Source organism: Cebus imitator, unplaced genomic scaffold, assembly GCF_001604975.1.
Source record: "Cebus imitator isolate Cc_AM_T3 unplaced genomic scaffold, Cebus_imitator-1.0 Scaffold101, whole genome shotgun sequence".
NCBI classification, from domain to species: domain Eukaryota; kingdom Metazoa; phylum Chordata; class Mammalia; order Primates; family Cebidae; genus Cebus; species Cebus imitator.
In genome coordinates, this window is record NW_016107416.1 from 5,854,379 (window position 1) to 5,873,594 (window position 19,216).

A 19,216-nucleotide genomic window follows, 5' to 3' on the forward strand; every position below is an offset into this window, starting at 1 on the left:
AAAAAAAAAAAAAAAAAAAAAGAAAAAAAACTATTTGCCCTTTGGCTGTCTTGATAGAATTGGCGAAGTGTTTATCCAATTCTACTTGAACTCATCAGACAGCACCTAGGGGTACTTTGTTCTTTTCTAGGAATTATGGTTTAAGAGAAACAATGATAAACAGGAATATGACCAGAGGAGAGAGAACCAGATGGACAGAAACTGTATCATGTGAGGAGCACTGAACAAACTGGTGAAAGCTATTTTTCTGGGAAAAGAAAGAGCAGGGTCACATTTTTTCAAATGTCCAAGGGCTGACATTTGAAAGAGGGAACTGTTTAAACTGGCCTCAAAAAATTGAGGGACACTAATGTTAGCTCAATGTAAGGCAGAATTTCCTAAAGATTATAGTTGTTAAATGTTTAATAAATTAATTAAATTATTTATTCAGTACCTACTAAGTATTCTAGGCCCTGGAGAAAGAGCAGGATACAGAACGTATGGAGCTTTCATTCTACCATAAAGCTATGCCAGAGGATGGTACACTTCTCATGCTTGGAGATGTTTAATGACACAACCATAAAGTGAGGGGTTTTAAGCAGGAAATCAGACATTACACGGGATTGGACTTACTGATGTCTAAAGTTCAGTCGATGCTGACACCCTAAGGTTCTGTTAAGTTCTACCAAGTTTTTTTTTTTTTTTTTGGGACGGAGTTTCGCTCTTGTTACCCAGTCTGGAGTGCAATGGCGCGATCTCGGCTCACCGCAACCTCCGCCTCCTGGGTTCAAGCAATTCTCCTGTCTCAGCCTCCTGAGTAGCTGGGATTACAGGCACGCGCCACCATGCCCAGCTAATTTTTTGTATTTTTAGTAGAGACGGGGTTTCACCGTGTTGACCAGGATGGCCTCGATCTCTTGACCTTGTGATCCACCCGCCTCGGCCTCCCAAAGTGCTGGGATTACAGGTTTGAGCCACCGCGCCCGGCCCCAGGTTCTACCAAGTTTTTTGGAGGGAAGGGGTGACATGGAGGGTATAGAGGATGGGTATGATTTTTTTTTTTTTTCAATCTTTAAGCTGTTTGAAAAGGGGTGGAGTCAGATTGTCTAAAGATCATGGGATCACAGCCTTGGTTGGTGTGTGTTTTTCCCCTTTGTTTTTAAAAGATGGGTCTCGGCCGGGCGCGGTGGCTCAAGCCTGTAATCCCAGCACTTTGGGAGGCCGAGGCGGGTGGATCACGAGGTCAAGAGATCGAGACCATCCTGGTCAACATGGTGAAACCCCGTCTCTACTAAAAATACAAAACATTAGCTGGGCATGGCGGCGCGTGCCTGTAATCCCAGCTACTCGGGAGGTTGAGGCAGGAGAATTGCCCGAACCCAGGAGGCGGAGGTTGCGGTGAGCCGAGATCGCGCCATTGCACTCCAGCCTGGGTAACATGAGTGAAAAACCATCTCAAAAAAAAAAACAAAAAACAAAAAACAAAAAAAAAAACAAAAGATGGGTCTCACGCAGTTGCCCAGATTGGCGTGCAGTGGCGCAATAATGGTTCACTTTCAACCTACTGGCTCAAGCGATTCTCCTGCTCAGCCTCCTGAGTAGCTGAGACTGCAGGCACGCCACCACATTCCGCACTAGCCTTGCTAAAGCTGGATGGCTTCCATAGGTATTCGCCCAGGGCGCCCGCCTCCTGGGGCTGGGGATGGGGAGGTGGGTGGTGGCGGCAGCGGTTGCGGGGGGCGGGGTTTCAACCCACCCAGGTCAGGCGGCCAGCTTACCTTACCACAAAAGAGGAAAACTCTGCTCTTCAGTACTTCAGTCCACATGGCACTATGGACCTCAGATGCTGCTGTCCCTCAAGGCCCGTCACCCCTCCACCCACTGCGCCCACTCCAGTGCGTTTCCTCTCCTGTAACAAACAGCTCCCAAACTCACCTTCTACCCTAGTTCTTTCCTGCTACCAGATCGACGTCCTCCCTCCTAGACACCATGTTTTGTGCCTCTATGTAACCACAAACCTGAACCTAGCTCCATTTGAAAGAGCCCCAGGCCGGCACAGTGGCTCCCGCCTGTAATCCCAGCACTTTGGGAGGCGAGGCGGGCGGATCACTGAGGTCAGGAGTTTGAGACCAGACTGACCAACATGGTGAAACCCTGTCTCTACTAAAACTACCAAAAAAAAAAAAAAAAAAAAAAAAAAAGCCCAAAATCTGTGTCTTGCACTAATTACAAATCGTGTCCACAGCCCACTCCCCAACCTCCACCTCCAGGGAGGATTGGGGGCTGGAGATTGCATTAATTTCCAATGGCCAGTGGTTTAATCAATCATGACTAAGTAATGAGCCACCGTAAAAACCAGAGCTTCCGGTTTGGTGAACACGTGGAGGTCCTGGAAATGGTGGCGCGCCCAGAGGGCATGGAAGCTCCGCGCCCCTTCCGCAGACCTTGTCCCGTGCCTTGCTCCCATCTGGCTCTTCCTGAATTCTGGCCTTTGTAGTAATCTTGTAAGTACACCATTTTCCGGAGTTCTCCGACCTGATCTAGCAAACTAATGAACGTGAGGGGCGATCGTGGGAAACCTGATTTATATTATATTTTAGAAGAATAGGTAACAACCTGGACTTGTAATTGGCTTCTGAAATGGGGGCGGTCTTGTGTAAAGAAGCCCTTGATCTACGCTGGTCTGCGCTATCTCCAGGCAGAAAAGATCAGAACTAATTTTTTTTTTTTTTTTTACGAAGTTTCGCTCTTGTCGCCCAGGCTGGAGTGCAGTGGCGCGATCTCGGCTCACTGCAACCTCCGTCTCCCGGGTTCAAGCGATTCTCCTGCCTCATCCTCCCGAGTAGCTGCGACTAAGGGCGCGCACCACCACACCCGGCTAATTTTTCTATTTTTAGTAGAGACAGGGTTTCACCATGTTGGCCGGGACGGTCTCTATCTCCTGACCTCGTGATCCACCCGCCCCGGCCTCCCAAAGTGCTGGGATTACTGGCGTCAGCCATTGTAGCTGGCCGAACTGAGTTAATTTTTAGGACACCAGTTTATGTCCAAGCCTGGCAAGGTGGCTTACGCCCGGAATCCCAGCCAGGCAGAGGATTGCGCGAGGCCAGAAGTTGGAGACCTATTTGGGCAACATAACAAGACCCAGTCTCTAAATAACATTTTTTTTTTTTTTTTGAGACTGAATGTTGCTCTATGACCTAGGCTGGAGTGCAACGGCAGGATCTCGGCTCACTACAACCTCTGCCTCCTGGTCTCAAGGGATCCTCCCACCTCAGCTTCCTGAGTAACTGGAATTACAGGCATGAGCCACCTGTCTGGCTAATTTTTTTTTTTTTTCTTTTTTGAGATGGGGTGTCACTCAGGCTGGAGTGCAGTGTTGCCTTCCTGGCTCACTGCAGCCTCCACCTCCCCAGGCTCAGGTGATCCTCCCACCTCAGTTTTTGCATTTTTGTAGAGATGGGGTTTCACCATGTCACCCAGGCTGATCTTGAACTTCTGGGCTCAAGCAATCTGCCCACCTTGGCCTCCCAAAGTGCTAGGATTACAGGCATGAGCCACAAAACCTGGCCTCTAAAATTTTTTTTTAAGTTAGCTGGATGTGATCATGCATACCTACAGTCTCAGCTACTTGGGAGGCTGAGGCAGAAGGATCACTTCAGTCTAGGAGTTTGAGGCTGTAGGGAGTTATGATCCTACCACTGTACTCCAGACTAGGCAGACCAGACCAGACCTCACTTCTCTTAAAAAAAAAAAAAAGAAAAAGAAAAAGCTGGTCACAGTGGCTCAGGCTTGTAATCCCAGCACTTTGGGAGGCTGGGCTGGGAGAATCACTTGAAGCCAGGAATTTGAAGCCTGGGCAACATGGTGGGACCTTGTCTCTACAAAAAAATTAGCCAGGCATGGTGGTGCACACCTGTAGTCTCAGCTGCTTCAGGAGCTAAGGTGGGAGAATTGCTTGAGCCTAGGAAGTCAAAGATCCAGTGAGCAGAGATTGCACCACTGCACTCCAGCATGGGTGACAAAGAGAGACCCTGAATCAAAAATAAAAAGAAAAAAAAAAAAAAGAAAGAAAAGAGAGAATTGCTTGGTGTGGGAAAAGCTCTCTAACCTGGTGGCAGAAGTATTGAGAATATTTTGAGTATAGAAAAATGTTTATCCCATCACATACTCAGTATATATAACTTATTACTCTAATTTTCTGTCTCAAGTCCCTTCCAATTTCCTATCTTCCATTTCTAGTGTCCTTCTAGTTTCTATGTTCTTTTCTTTTCCTTTTTTCTAGAGACAGGATCTTGCTCTGTCACCCAGGCTAGAATATAGCGGCCTGATCATACTTAATTGCAGCCTCAACTCCTGGGCTCAAGTGATCTGGCCTCAGCCTCCCAAGTAGCTGGGGCTCCAGGCATGTGCCACCATGCTTAGCTTAGTTCCTGCTTTTTTATTTATAGGTACTGCTTTGCAGGTTTTTCTCAGCCCAGCATAGATACTAAATCAAATACATTGATTAAGCTTGTCATATAAATGTTTTGGTACAATCAGTTCCTGTTCTTTCATCAGTGATCTAGGGAACTGGAAAAGAAACCATGAGTAAATTGTTCTAGGTTTGTTGTATGAAAGACCAAGATAGTATATGTTAGGGCATAGCACAGTGTCCAGATCATAGCAAGAGCTCCATAAATGTGCAATATCATTGTTATGACTTTACTTGATTGATCCTTTCATTAGAGTATATTATGAAATATTTCACAAGCCTTACATGACTTTGTTTAAACGTAGCAAATTCTCGGGCTTCTAGATAATTTAACGATCAATGGCTCTAATCAGAGAGCTCATTTGATAATACTATTTGTGGTTACTTTTTTTTTTTTTTAAGATGGAGTCTTGCTCTGTTGCCCAGGCTGGAGTGCAATGGTGTGATCTCAGCCCACTGCAACCTCCACCTCCTGGGTTCAAGCAATTCTCCTGCTTCAACCTCCTAAGTAGCAGAGATTATATGCGTGAGCCACCAGGCCTGGGTTGTGGTTACTTTTGATGGCATTCTGGATCTGGGTTTCATCCTAAGAGAAAATATCAGCTGAAAGACTGCTGTGAGCAACAAAATAACGGTTTCCTGCTGTTACAGTAAAGCTACACTGTGTTCATTTCATCTCTTGACAAAGTAGCACATTCTGATCCTGTGATAATGTTCCACCAAAGGAGTTTATTTATTTTGCAGCAAAGGATTTCTGTAGATGAGTTCATTTCTTGTGATGAATATCAGTATAACATAACCAAGCTACTTGCTATGATCTCACTGACCTGCTATAATCCAACTGGCTAAAGAAGCAATCAATGGTTTTTCTTAGCAAGAGATATATTTGATTTGTTTACTCTCTTAAGTTTGATGAGTATATCGTTTACTGATTGCTTGAGAAAAAAGTAAAAACAAGTGGTCACCGTGTGGGAAATTACTAAGGAGCATCCAGTTATTCTGAGCAGATTCTATTTACCATATCTAGAAAATGGGTCTTTATTTTTAAAAATCTATCTTTATTTAAGGCTGAAAGATGTGTGAATATTCTTATAAGTGTTCAAGTAACAAGTTAAAAAGCTAAACATTTTTTTTTAACTTCCTGCATTTTGGGAAATCTAACATATTTCTGAGGAAGTCTCAAAATATGACTTTTATTTTTTTCTTTTTTGGAAACACTCTGTCTCCTGGCTAAAGTGCAGTAGCAAGATCATAGCTCACTGCAGCCTCAAACTCCTGGGCTCAAGTGGTCCTCCCACCTCTGCCTCCCCAGTGATTGGGACTACAGGTGTGTACCACCAAACCCAGCTAATTTTTTTTTTTTTTTAAAATTTGGGGTAGAGATGGGGGTCTTACTATATTCAAGATGGTGATCCTGAACTCCTGGGCTCAAGAGATCTTCCTGCCTTGGCCTCCCAAAGTGGTGGGATTATAGGTATGAGGTGAAAATGCCACTTTTACACAGTGTTAGGTATATTATCATCCTTCCTACAAGACAAGCAGTTTTCACTGTTTGCTGAAATACACCCTTCCCCATTCAACTGCCAAAAATCCAAAAAGATGATCATGGAGAAATACCATATTTATATATGAAATATCATTCCAGAACAAAGAATCTCTCCCAGATAAGAAAAAAAACATTTCATTTTACCATGTAAATTTTTCCCAACTTCTTGTTTGTTGCATGTAAAGAACCTTAATTAAGTGTGCATTTATAAGTGTGTGTTAATAGTAATAAAATCATTCCAAAGGTGGATGATTTTATTTTGAATACAGTTAATAAAATGAGAGTCCCATTGGGGCACAGTGACAAATGGAAAGGCCTTATTTAATGTTATCAATACAATTGGGTGACAGAATAAATAATTTATATCAACACGGCATGTTCCATATAGTAACCAAAAATTTATTTGACAAAGCTTTTATCTCCTGAACTTGCTGGTGGTTTTGGAACTAAAGAGAAAATCACCAGCTATTCTAAAGCGTAAGTGGTATATTGAGATATTGCTTCCCTAAATGAACTCTTCCCTGCCTCTACAAACCTATGCCCCAGCCTAAATCAGGGCGTTTGCTCTAAGCTCCTCACTTACATGTTACTATGAATGTGGAAGCTTATTTCATGGATGCCTGTCCCCCCCAGTAGCCTGCAGTTTTGCTTTCCTTTATACTCCCAGAGCCTGGCACAGTGCCTGGCAGACAGTAGGGCTCAATAGTGTTCCTTGAAGGAAAGACTATTCAGTAGGCTTTGTTGAAAGCAGTCATGTACATGGGCATCTTGGCAATAACAATTTTGTCTGAGAAGGCAAATGTCAACCGGAGAAGAGAATTTAAATTCTTATTTATTATCAAATCTATTAGTTCCTGTTTCATTTCTCTCTCTCTCTTTTCTCAATCAAAGGCATTAAAAGAATGTTGAGTACCTAGGAAAGCCAGGCCCACTCCTGGTGTGTTCAGTCTGTTCAGCCACTTCCCTTCCTTAGCCCAGCACTTTTGACTGACAACAGTTCCCGTTTCCAGGAAAAGATGATGAGATTTTTCTCCAAACTGGTATGAGGAACTAACAAGTACACTATAAACCATTGTCACTGTCATGTATTGCTTACAATTTTTTTTTTGTTTGTTTTAGAGTCTCTTGCTCTGTGGCCCAGGCTGGAGTGCAGTGGCGCAACCTCGGCTCACTGCAACCTCTGCCACCAGGGTTCAAGGGATTCTCCTGCCCTAGCCTCCAGAGTAGCTGGGACAAGTGTGCACCACCCCACCTGGCTAATTTTGTAGTTTTATTTTTATTTAATTAGTTAATTAATTTTTAAGAGATGGAGTCTTGCTCTATCTCCCAGGCTAGAGTGCATCTCGGCTCACTGCAACCTGTGCCTCCTGGATTCAAGTGAATCTCCTGCCTCAGTCTCCTGAGTAGCTGGGATTACCAGTACCTACCACCATGCCTGGCTATTTTTTTTTTTTTTTNTATTTTCAGTAGAGATGGGGTTTCACCATGTTGGCCAGGCTGGTCTTGAACACCTGACCTCAGGTGATCCATATGCCTCGGCCTCCCAAAGTGCTGAGACCACAGGCATGAGCCACTGCATCTGGCAATTTTGTATTTTTAGTAGAGACAGGTTTTTGCCATATTGGCCAGGCTGGTCTCAAACATCTGACCTCAGGTGATCCACCTGCCTCAGCCTCCCAAAGGGCTGGGATTACAGGCATGAGAAACCCTGCCTGGCCTGTTGCTTATAATTAAAACCAGTTGACCTAACTCTACTCAAAGGAAGCAAGTATTAACCACATCTAATTATGTAAGTAGCATTTAATACATACAGTAATACTCAGCATTTCCTGAGTACTTGTTAAGCACAGTACAATGCTAAGCAACTTTACATGCATTATCACATTGAACTCTCAGAAGAATCCTAGGAGGTACTGTTATTATTTCCATGAGGCTAAGAGAGCTTTGGCACTTAGTAAAAGTGGTGAAGACCAGACTAAACATCTGGGTCTCTCTGACCTTGGGGCCTTCCTTCTTAACTCCTGTACACACAGTCTGAGTAATGATCTGTTAAGGTGTTCATCTCCCTTAGTAAACTAAATACATCAAGGGCAAGGAATATCTTTTACTTATCCTTGTATATCAGCAAGGAGCAGAGTGCTAATAGGTGCTCAATGAATGTCGAGTGAATGAAAAAGGAAGTGCTTTCTCAATTATCAAAACTATCATACTTAGGCTGGGTGTCATCCCAGCAGTTTGGGAGGCAGAGGTGGGAGGATTACTTGAGTCCAGGAGTTTGAAACCAGCCTGGGAAACATAATGTGACCTCCATCTCTACAAAATCAAAAAAGAAGCCAGGCATGGTAGTATATGCCTGTAGTCCTAGCTACTCAGAGGTGGTAGGATCACTTGGGCCTAGGAGGTTGAGGTTGCAGTGAACTGTGACAGTGCTGCTGTACTCCAGCCTTGGCAACAGAGAGAGCTGTGTCTCAAGAACAAACAAATCATGCTTACTATGGTTTTAGTGTGTAGAAATATACAAATGTTTATATAAATGAGAAATATTTACATATATAAATATATGTAACTTTTTTTTTTCCAGACAGGGTCTTACTCTGTAATGGAGGCTAGAATGTAGTGGCACGGTCACATTTCCTGCAGCCTCCACCTTCCAGGCTCCAGCAACCCTCCTGCCTCAGCTTCCTATGTAGCTGGAAGTATAGGCCTGTACTACCATGCCTGGCTAATTTTTTAAATTTTGATAGAAATGTGGACTCACTATGGTGCCCATGCTGGTTTTGAACTCTTGGGCTCAAGCAATTCTCCCATCTTGGCCTCTGAAAGTGCTTGGGCTACGGGTGTGGGTCATGGGGCCCAGTCTCCTATTTTTATTAAATTATCGATTCATTTTTTATGTTAAAGCATAAGAAACTGCTATTTTGTTAGACCAAAAATGGTCAAGGTCAAAAAAAATGGTCAAGGTCACAGCCAGGCCCAGTGGCTCACACCTGTAATCCTAACACTTTGGGAGGCTGAGGTGGGTGGATCACTTAAGGCCAGGAGTTGGAGACTAGCCTGGACAACACAGTGAAACTCTGTCTCTATGAAAAATACAAAAATTAGCCACGGATGGTAACACACGCCTGTAATCCCAGCTATTCTGATGGCTGAAGCAAGAGAATCACTTGAACCCGGAGGTGGAGGCTGCAGTGAGCTGAGATCACACAAGTGCCCTTCAGCCTGGGTGATAGAGTGAGACTCTGTCTCCCCCTGCCCACCCCCCCCCACCAAATAGCACTTTTTTGGGTTGTTTTTTTCAGAACTTTAAAACTTCTTAGTTTATGAACTTAATTCTGTGTCCCAGGCAGTACAACTCAAAGCTTTCTGAGGTTAAGAACTTTCCACTAAAATCGTGTGTCTTCTCTCATCACACTAACTTAGGGTTCGGTCAATATTTGCTTGACTGATAATGACAAATACAGGTGGATTTTCTTAGTGAATGCTAAGCACCTCTCCAACAGGGCAAAATATTAGACTTCCAAATAAGTAACCCAATTTGTCAATTTCTATCTTCCTCTGCCTGACGATGAAGGTGAAAACTGAGAGTAAAACAAAAATAATACAACATTCAAAAAGTCGTAACATACCTTATTTATTTGCTTTGTTGAATTCTTTTATCACAAAACAGTTCTTTATTTGCACTTGTCCTGTAGAGAGTTGCTGTTTGCAATGCTTCACACACTCGATTTACATAAGCTAGTTGAGTTTGTTTGCTGAATAAAACGCATTAAGACCAAGTTTGGGTAATTGGCCCTCCCCTAGGTCAATTTGCTTCGCCCAGAGATAAACTTTTCTGCAGGCAAAGCCAGGTCCCATTCCTAACCCCTGCCCTTCTCCACTCTTTTGAAGGGAGGATTGCATAATTTCTAGCAAAAAATTTCTGCCTGATTCATGTTATATTTTATTCCTGTTGATACCACTTTCTTTAACAATGAAGAACATTTTTCCACTTATTTGAGTTTCAACAAACTAATCAGAACATAATAAGATCAAGTTCATATTGAAAAATATGCAAACAGAGTCTGAATAGAAGATTTTTTCCCACTAAATATTAAGTATTTAGTGCTAGATACCATTGTATACGCTAGATAATCCATCATATAGATCACACTGAGCTGTGACTTAATAAGAAGGGGGTAAAAAAAAAAAAAATCCAAAAAGGAATTGGAGAGTTTTGGAAGGAATCTTATCCATTTGATTTATTGTAAAGGAAAGAAAGCCAAGGTCCAGAGAGTTTGCTCCGTCTCATGCCATGAGACAAGTTAGAGGCAGAGCTCAGGGATGACTTGGCAAAATCAAAATAACAAGTGTAAAGATATTGTGCAGTCGCCTGTAATCCCAGCACTTTGCGAGACCGACGTGGGCAGATCACAAGGTCAGGAGTTTGAGACAAGCTTGACTTACATGGCGAAACCCCATCTCTACTAAAAATACAAAAATTAGCTGGGTGTGATGGCACACACCTGTAATCTCAGCTACTCAGAAGGCTGAGGCAGGAGAATTGCTGGAACCTGGGAGGAGGAGGTTATGGTGAGCCGAGATTGCGCCATTGCACTCCAGCCTGGGCAACAGAGAAAGATGCCGTCTCTCAAAAAAAAAAAAAAAAAAGATATTGTAGATATTGTGCGTTAGACGTATATTTGGAAATTGTCCAAGTTCAAGAGAGTGCTATGTTACTAATCTTGATTTAACTAGTTATGCCTTTTCTCCCTTTTAATTTTGTACTGTCAGTTTTTATTGTGGCATAGTGTCTATTACTTTCATTAAATGTAGCCATACTGAAGTTAATACCACCAAGGAAACCAGGTAAATCAGGACTGTATATTGCCACCAGATTTAAAGGTTTAACTTTGTGGTTTGTGTGGTAATTCAGACCTGAAAAAAAAATAGTTATTTTTCCCCCATTTTTTTTCCCCTAGAGACAGGGTCTCACTATATTCCCAGGCTGGACACCGTCTCTTGGGTTCAAGAGATCCTCCTGCCTCAGCCTCCTGAGTTGCTAGGACTACGGATACACACCACTGTACCTGGCAACATTAGAGAGTTTTAACATTATAAAAATAATGTACGATTAGAGTAAGTTTGGGAAAATGGAATGGATATATTGCCTGAAGCAGTGTAGAACACACCAGTGTGGCATAAAAATTATTTTGGGCAGAAGGGATTTAAGTTTTGAAATCTCTTATCTGCCTAAAAGCAGAGCCCTCCAAAAGAACTCAAGAGAATTTACTGCCATAGATCCCCTCCCTGGAAGCAATCAGGGAAGACTGATTCTTATCACTAGAGATGAGAAGTCTTCCACCACACCCAAACAGATATTGTCACTAAAACTCTCATATCACTGGTCTATTCTCCTAAGGACCCATTTATGTTTCTAAAAAGTCATTTGGTTTCTTATAAGTGCCCTTCTTCTCTTCCATTTCTCCTATTCAGATGGCATATATAAAACAAAACAAAAAACAAAAAAACACGCACATAAAAAAAAAAAAGATGGCATGTAAGCCCCAAATTCTAACTGCCCATCTCAGTCACTTTTTTTTTTTTTTTTTGTGATAGGTTCTGGTCGCCCAGGCTGGAATGTAGTGGCACAATCATAGCTCACTGCAACCTCTGAGTCACATTTACTTGGAAACACCCATATCTATGTATATACAATTAAATTTTATTTTCTCTTGATAATCTTTCTTCTGCCAATTTCATTTGCTGGCCCCTGGTAACAAATCTAAGAGGGAACAGGAGAAGATTTTTCTCCCTGACACATATATAACCTCACCATCAGAGTAACACATCTATTATCAATTTTGCACATTCAATCCTTTCTACTTCAGTTACTTTTTACATGATTATAATTCTGGTTAACATGATCTGTTATTAAATATTTATCTCAGGGACATGACAATTAGCGGTAAAGTAACAGAAATGTATGACCTTTTATAAGCTAAAATCATAAAATAGGCCATGAAAAACATAATCTAGCATCTGGAAGATGCACAAATATGATGAGAATTATTCACTAAGAATAATTTCTTGTAACTTGAGACCCAGAGAAAGTTCCCTTGGTCTTTTTTTTTTTTTTTAAATAAAACAAAAATACCATTGGATTGATGTAACAACAGGTTTGTGGATTCTTGAGTGAAGAAGTCTGCCTTAAGTGAAAAAGTCAATTTAAGATCATTATTGCCAGTGAAAGTTCTGTTATCAAAGGTTATTTTGTTTTCATTAGCTTTCCTTTGGAGGAAAAGATAAAAGCAATTGGTGCTCACAGTTTCTGACTAGAAAAGGAACAATTAAATAGCTGAACCCTTCTCTCCCAGTCTTCCCTGCATTTAGCCATCTATCCCTTGTTGGGAGAGCCTGGATATCAATTATTCTAAAAAGAAATTGAGAGTGAGATTTCAAAAAGGCAACAACAACAAAGAAAGGGGAGAGCACAGCAAACCACAAGACTTTCATCGTAAAAAGGGGGAGCCAGTGTGGGGGAACTGCATTACAGCTAAATTGAGAACTTCTTCCCACCTTGTAATCTAAAGAGGGAAATATCAGCTTTCATCTCAGAGTACCATTTTTTTTCTACTAGTTTCTCAACAGTGAGCCTTCCACAAATGATGTTTGACTATTTCTAGATCACAACTCCTTAAAAGCCAGATTTATGAGCTGTAATTATGTAGGTAAAAAGCTGAGAAAATTACTTAAAGTTCTTCTTTGTCGGCCCACCCCAGCAACATGCTCATTTTCTCTCTTGCAGGGTTTTAGGATTCATCAGCAGCTGTAGTGAACCCTATAGGATCGTCCCTAAACACTTTTGCCAAGACCAAAAATATGAATCTGCAGACAGAGCATTTTGCAAATGATCAGGAGTCCTTTTCCTTTTTTGCCAGCTAGTAGTTAGTCAAAATGCTGTTTTGTAAATAAATCGTCTGCAGGAATCCTCATCAGGTCAGCTCTAAATGTATCAGTTTGAGGAAAATAAACAGGAGAGCACTTACCAGTTAATTTTCTGGGATGAGAGAAGCTATTGTCCCACCAGAACCAAATGGAGAATGGTGTTCTGAACGGCTTCGTTCCTCCTTCCACTGGTATCTGGCTTTTGAAATGACAGTGTAGAGAAGAATGATGTTGGGTTTTGAATGTGGTTCTTCCCTTCCCGCACCACCCTCCACAAAAGTTCATCATGCAGGCCGGGCGGGTTGGCTCACGCCTGTAATCTCAGCACTTTGGGAGGCTGAGGCAGGCGGATCACAAGGTCAGGAGTTCAAGATCAGCCTGGCCAACATAGTGAAACCCTCCCATCTCTACTAAAAATACAAAAATTAGCCGAGCATGGTGGTGCACGCCTGTAGTCTGAGCTACTCAGGAGGCTGGGGCAGGAGAATCATTTGAACTTGAGAGGTACAGGTTGCAGTGAGCTGAGATTGTGCTACTGTACTCCAGCCTGGGTGACAGAGCAAGACTCCTCTTGAGGGAAAAAAAAAAGAAAAAAAGAAAAAAAAAATCATCATGCAATCCAGGAAGAAAGTAAGCAATGAACATCTGTACTAATTAATTCTCTCTCCCAGCCTGTGTTTGTGTAACAAGTTTGTTTTTTGAATGGAAATCATTGCTACTAGCTGTTCTGCTGCAGGCTGAAAATCAGTGATGAATGGGGGACACCCAACCCTTCTTTGTCTGGGTAGGCGTTTGCTTAAGAAGAGTCAAGTTAAATTAGCAGAGACGGGCCGGGCACAGTGGCTCAGCCTGTAATCCTAGCACTTTGGGAGGCCAAGGTGGGTGGATCACCTGAGGTTGGGAGTTGGAGACCAGCCTGACCAACATGGTGAAACCCTGCCTCTACTAAAAACACAAAAATTGCCAGGCGTGGTGGCACATGTCTGTAATCCCAGCTACACAGGAGGCTGAGGCAGGAGAATCACTTGATCCTGGAAGGTGGAGGTTGCCCTACTGCACTCCAGCCTGGGCAACAAGAGTGAAACTCCATCTCAAAAAGAAAAAAAATGAATTAGCAGAGATGGAACATTCTTCAAATGCACGATATAAGGCTCATTAGGAGATTTTACTTTCTGGGCTTCAGTATGTCCTGACAGTGAAGAGATGGAGTCACATATTAGTTAAGTGTGAATTTTAACTTTTTTTTTCTTTTTTGAGTCAGAGTCTCACTTTGTCACCCAGGCTGGAGTGCAATGATGTGATCTTCAGCTCACTGCAATCTCTGCCTCCCGGGTTCAAGCAATTCTCCTGCCTCAGCCTCCTGTGTAGCTGGGATTATAGGTGCCTGCCACCACATCCAGCTAATTTTTCTATTTTTAGCAGAGACGGGGTTTCACCATATTGGTCAGGTTGATCTCTTGGCCAGACTGGTCTCGAACTCCTGACCTCATGATCTGCCTGCCTCAGTGTCGCAAAGTGCTGGGATTACAGGCGTGAGCCACTGCACCTGGCCTGTATTTTAACTTTTAATTTACTTACATAGATAGTTTGAAAGAGAATTTTCTTAGTACTGAGGGAATTAAAGGTTTGATTTTTTTTTTTAGATGGAGTCCTGCTCTGTTGCCTAGACTGGAGTGCAATGGCATGATCTCAGCTCACTGCAATCTCTGCTTCCCAGGTTCAAATGATTCTCCTGCCTCAGCCTCCTGAGTAGCTAAGATTACAGGCACCTGCTACCACGCCTGGCTACTTTTTGTATTTTTAGTAGAGACAGGGTTTTGCCATTTTGGCCAGGCTGATCTTGAACTCCTGACCTCAGGTGATCCACCTGCCTTGGCGTCCCAAAGTGCTGGGATTACAGGCATGAGCCCCCACCCTTAAAGGTTTGATTTTTTTTTTTTTTTTTTTTTTTGAGTTGGAGTCTCACTCTGTTGCCCAGGAGAGTATAGTGGCGTGATCTTGGCTCACTGCAACCTCCGCTTCCTGGGTTCAAGGAATTCTCCTGCCTTAGCCTCCTGAGTAGCTGGGATTACAGGCATGTGCCACCACGCCTGGCTAACTTTTTTGTATTTATAGTAGAAACGGGGGTTTCACCATATTGTCCAGGCTGGACTCAAACTCCTGACTTTGTGATCCACCAGCCTCGGCCTCCCAAAGTGCTGGGATTATAGGCATGAGCCACCTCGCTGAGCCTAAAGGTTTGATTTTTATCTCTGGTCACCATCTGTGGGCCTGGCAGATGTGAGCCCATCTGTGTACCTGAGGCAGGATTCAGAATTCATAAATTCAAAGGATGAGAAGTGTGGGGCATGAAAGTAGACATGCCTTGATGTGGCAGGTTTCTCTCTGACAGCTAGCTGTCTTTATTTTTGTCTGGTCTAACTTCAGCTTAACCATGTGATATTTGAAATTGAACATTGTTAGGCCGTGAAAGGTCAGCTGCCAGAGAAGCACACGATTTTGTTTTTGTCCACTGTTAAAGACCAAGTCTAAGTCTAGGAAATCCAAAGCAGGAATTCTCATGGTGGGGGTCGGGGGCGGGGAGGTGCACTTTTACAAAGCACAGAAATCCCTCTGCCCTGTAAGAATGAATACTCTCCCACACCTACCCGCAATCCCTTGATTCAGTCTTGGCATATTTTTCAGTCTTTTGTGAGACCAGATGAATAGATGTGGTCAGTGAAGGGGGTGGTTACTAGAGCTCTGTTAATTTCCATTCCTTTGCATTAGCAGTATTAGTGTTTACTATAGTTCTGTACTATATTCTGTAATCACACAAAATCACAATTTCACCTGTAAAAGCTATTCCTGAAGAGAATTTCAGGGAGTTACTTTACATGAGTTTTTGGCTGTAGAGCAGTAGGCAATGAGTAGCAAAGAACATAAAAGGCAACAAGAGAAATGACATTGATCAAGGATTGTCCTATGTGCTAAGCATAGTTTAAGCATAATACACACGGAAACCCAGGAAAGTGTATGCATTTTTATGTTGTAGTTACCACCTAAAACAGTATTAAAACATATACTTGCTTCACTTTGAAATTAGTTTAAGAAATAATAAGTAAAAGGAATAAATATCTCTGCAAATAAGCCTTATAGTTTGATATATGCTTGAAGAGCTTCCCCTTGATACTCTAAGGCATGACTTGCAGTTGATCTGTTGTGCAAAAGTAGCTGAAGTGCTCAGGTGTACTAGAGATAAGCTACCCGCTACCTCTGAGCTCTGAGCATTAAGGGTATAGTAGATACCAGCCAGGCTGTTTGGTGCATTGGTTAAGCTGGTGGGTTAGTTAATTGGAGATCTGTTAAGAGAGCCTTTAGTGTAAGTGGCAGAGTTGGGGTTTGGTTCCAGATGTTCTGATTTCAAAGATCATTCTCTTAAGAGACTTAAACATTGGGCTATCAATTTCCTTATTGGAAGAGATATTTACAGAATTGAGTGAATGAGAGGAAGGGATAGCAAAACTTCTACCAGGTTGAAGGATTTCAGGACAGTTTTGCCACTTTCTTTCTTTTTTTTTTTTTTTTTGAGATGGAGTTTTGCTCTTGTTGCCCAAGCTGGAGTGCAGTGGCACAATCTCGGCTTACCGCATCCTCTGCCTCCCGGGTTCGAGTGATTCTCCTGCCTCAGCCTCCTGAATAGCTGTGATTACAGGCACCTGCCACCACTCCTGGCTAATTTTTTGTATTTTTAGTAGAGATGATGTTTCGCCATGTTGGCCAGGCTGGTCTCAAACTCCTGACCTTGTGACCTGCCCACCTCGGCCTCCCAAAGCGCTGGGATTATAGGCATGAGCCACTGCACCCAGCCAGTTTTGCCACTTTCTAAAAAATCATTTGCAGATTTTCTGAAGGCTGTTATGGCTAGTATTTCAATGGGTTTCTTTTCATATATATCATTTTTATTTTTAAAAATAGAGACTGGGCCAGGCGAAGTGGCTCACACCTGTAATCCCAGCACTTTGGGAGGCCAAGGTGGGTGGATCATCTAAGGTCAGGCGTTCGAGACCAGCCTGACCAAAATGGTGTAACCCTCTTTACTAAAAATACAAAAATTAGTCAGGAGTGGTGGCGTGCACCTGCAGTCCCCAGCCACTCAGGATACTGAGGCAGGAGAATTGCTTGAACCCAGGAGGTATAGGTTGCAGTGAGCCAAGATTGTGCCACTGCACTCCAGTTTGTATGACAGAGTGAGACTCTGTCTCAAAAAAAAAAAAAAAAAATAGAGACAGGGTCTCACTGTGTTGCCCAGGCTGGTCTGGAAATACTGGGCTCAAGTAATCCTCCTGCCTCAGCTTCCCAAAGTGCTGGGATTACAGGCGTGAGGCACTATGCCTGCTCTCAAAGGGTTTCTTGACTGGAGAATGTGTGCAAGCAGATCTATCTGTAGGGCCACCTGGGTTCAGAGATGGAAGCTACACAATGCTGCTATCATATTATTTTGGGGAATAGAATCTCCCATTTCATACAAATAGCATTTCTCCACTAATGCTTGAAATATCACTGTTAGAAAACTGCTCTTTTGAAGAGATTGCATTGTAAAAGAGAAGATTTATATTAACTTAATGAAGCTTTAATTGTAAGAAAGGGTTGGATGATTTTAAGTGGGTCATTCCCTCCCTCCCATCAACCTCACCAGAACAATTGGGGTCGCCAACTTGGCCTTTCACATTTTGATATCATAAAGGTTAGCATTATTCTTTCTTTTTTGTGTGATGTTAAGATAGCATATTCCCCCAAACATCTAAAAACTCTGATGATAGAAATTTCAGAAATAGACATTTGGGAGAATATTATATAATCAAGTCATATTAATTCTTGTCAATGACCATTTCTAATCTTTTTGTTGTTGTTTGAAAAAACGAACAAAAAAAATCAGTCCAGAACAGAAGCACTGGAAAAGAGATATATAAAAGGACATTTTCTTACAAAGAAGCTGATTTATGAATAACAGAAAGACATTTACATTTTTTCCCCTTGTCAGGGTGATGATTATCTTGTGTAAATGCCTGGTTCTTCAGGGTAGGCAGGTTGGAGATTATACTTGGGGGGCCTTTAGTTGGTTGAACTGTGAGGCTAGAGACACAAAAAGCTTTTTGCAGAGACTGAAATGGTCTCACAGTGGCAGGCTTAGTAGCCCTGGGGGTCACAGCAAGCAGCCATGGCAACCCAGCCATACAGGGAAGTTTTCATCCACTTAAACCGGAGAATACTTAAAGGCTTCTGAATGAGGACGAAGCATTGTGCAGATTCTTGCTTCTAATTCTGTTTTGCCCCATGTAGAGAGTGAGTCTTGAGGACACTTAGTGGGAAAGTCTGCGGAGGACTTAGCTCTCCAACTTTTCCACAAAGATTCCTAAAGTTCTAATTACCTGTGGAAGTGTGGGGAACAGCTTCTGTTTTATATCTAATTTGAGTAAACTTTCACTTTTAATATGCCAAATTCGAATTCAGAAGAGATCCAGATACAAAGCATTTTTAGGTTTTCTTAAGTACAATCTATTGGCTCAGACACATGCTGGCGGGTGTGAAGCTTTTGGGGCAAAGCAAGCACTCACCTCTCTGGAGTTGCTGGTGCCTGTGGCTGCTGAGGGGAAGGAAGCGCGTGGCCAAAGTTTTCAGGGCTCTGGGCTCTGTCTGAATCCTTGTAGTTTAGTGATTTCTCTGGGAGGATGCGTCACAGCTGCCCCGAGTCCAGGAAGAAGTATTTCCTCTCTTTGCAACAAAGGGAGATAAATAATCTTTTAAGTTATTGCTCTGGAAAAGGAAATGTGGTTTGCCAGTGGTTAAGTAAATCTGTTGTACATTAGTCAACAGCGTCTGGGTGACACCATTGCTGGCCCTGATTCAAAAGAAAGGACTGCTGTGGGCATTCAGGTCACTCCCAACTACCTACTTTAATTATGCTACTTGTCTCATTAAACTGTAGATAATTGTGGCTATGATGTAAGTGTATCTGGATTTTTCCAAAATGCTACTTATTAGGAAAGGAAAAGGATCAGAGAAGACAGCATATTTTCTCAACCTCTTTAAACTTGTTCAGCTGCTGCTTTTGCATTTTTCATTAGGAAATTGGTAGCCCGAAGGCTTACTGCAGCTGTGGATGTATTTTGTTTGTGAAGCAGCGTTTTCTAGAGTTTGAATTAATTTTCAACATTTAAAAGTCAGGAATCTTAGCCATCTAGATTACCGGCTCTTCATGAAAAAATTAGCAGACCTGGGTACAGTGGGTCTATGTCCCAACAAGAACACTG

General features: G+C 42.5%; 1 long non-coding RNA gene across 2 annotated transcripts in view; it reads right to left on the bottom strand.

Moving 5' to 3' along the window:
• LOC108310137 overlaps window positions 1-18,822 on the bottom strand; it is a 29,286-nt gene extending 10,464 nt beyond the window's left edge. Inside the window, exons 1-2 of one of the 2 annotated variants that reach the window (XR_001827641.2) lie at window positions 18,521-18,822; window positions 13,025-13,118 (exon numbers count right to left, since the gene is read on the bottom strand). This is a non-coding gene — a long non-coding RNA (uncharacterized LOC108310137). Of the gene's footprint in view, window positions 1-13,024; window positions 13,123-18,520 lie in introns of both variants that reach the window. The other variant, XR_001827640.2, reaches the window with a different exon arrangement.
• Window positions 18,823-19,216: the final 394 nt, after the last annotated feature.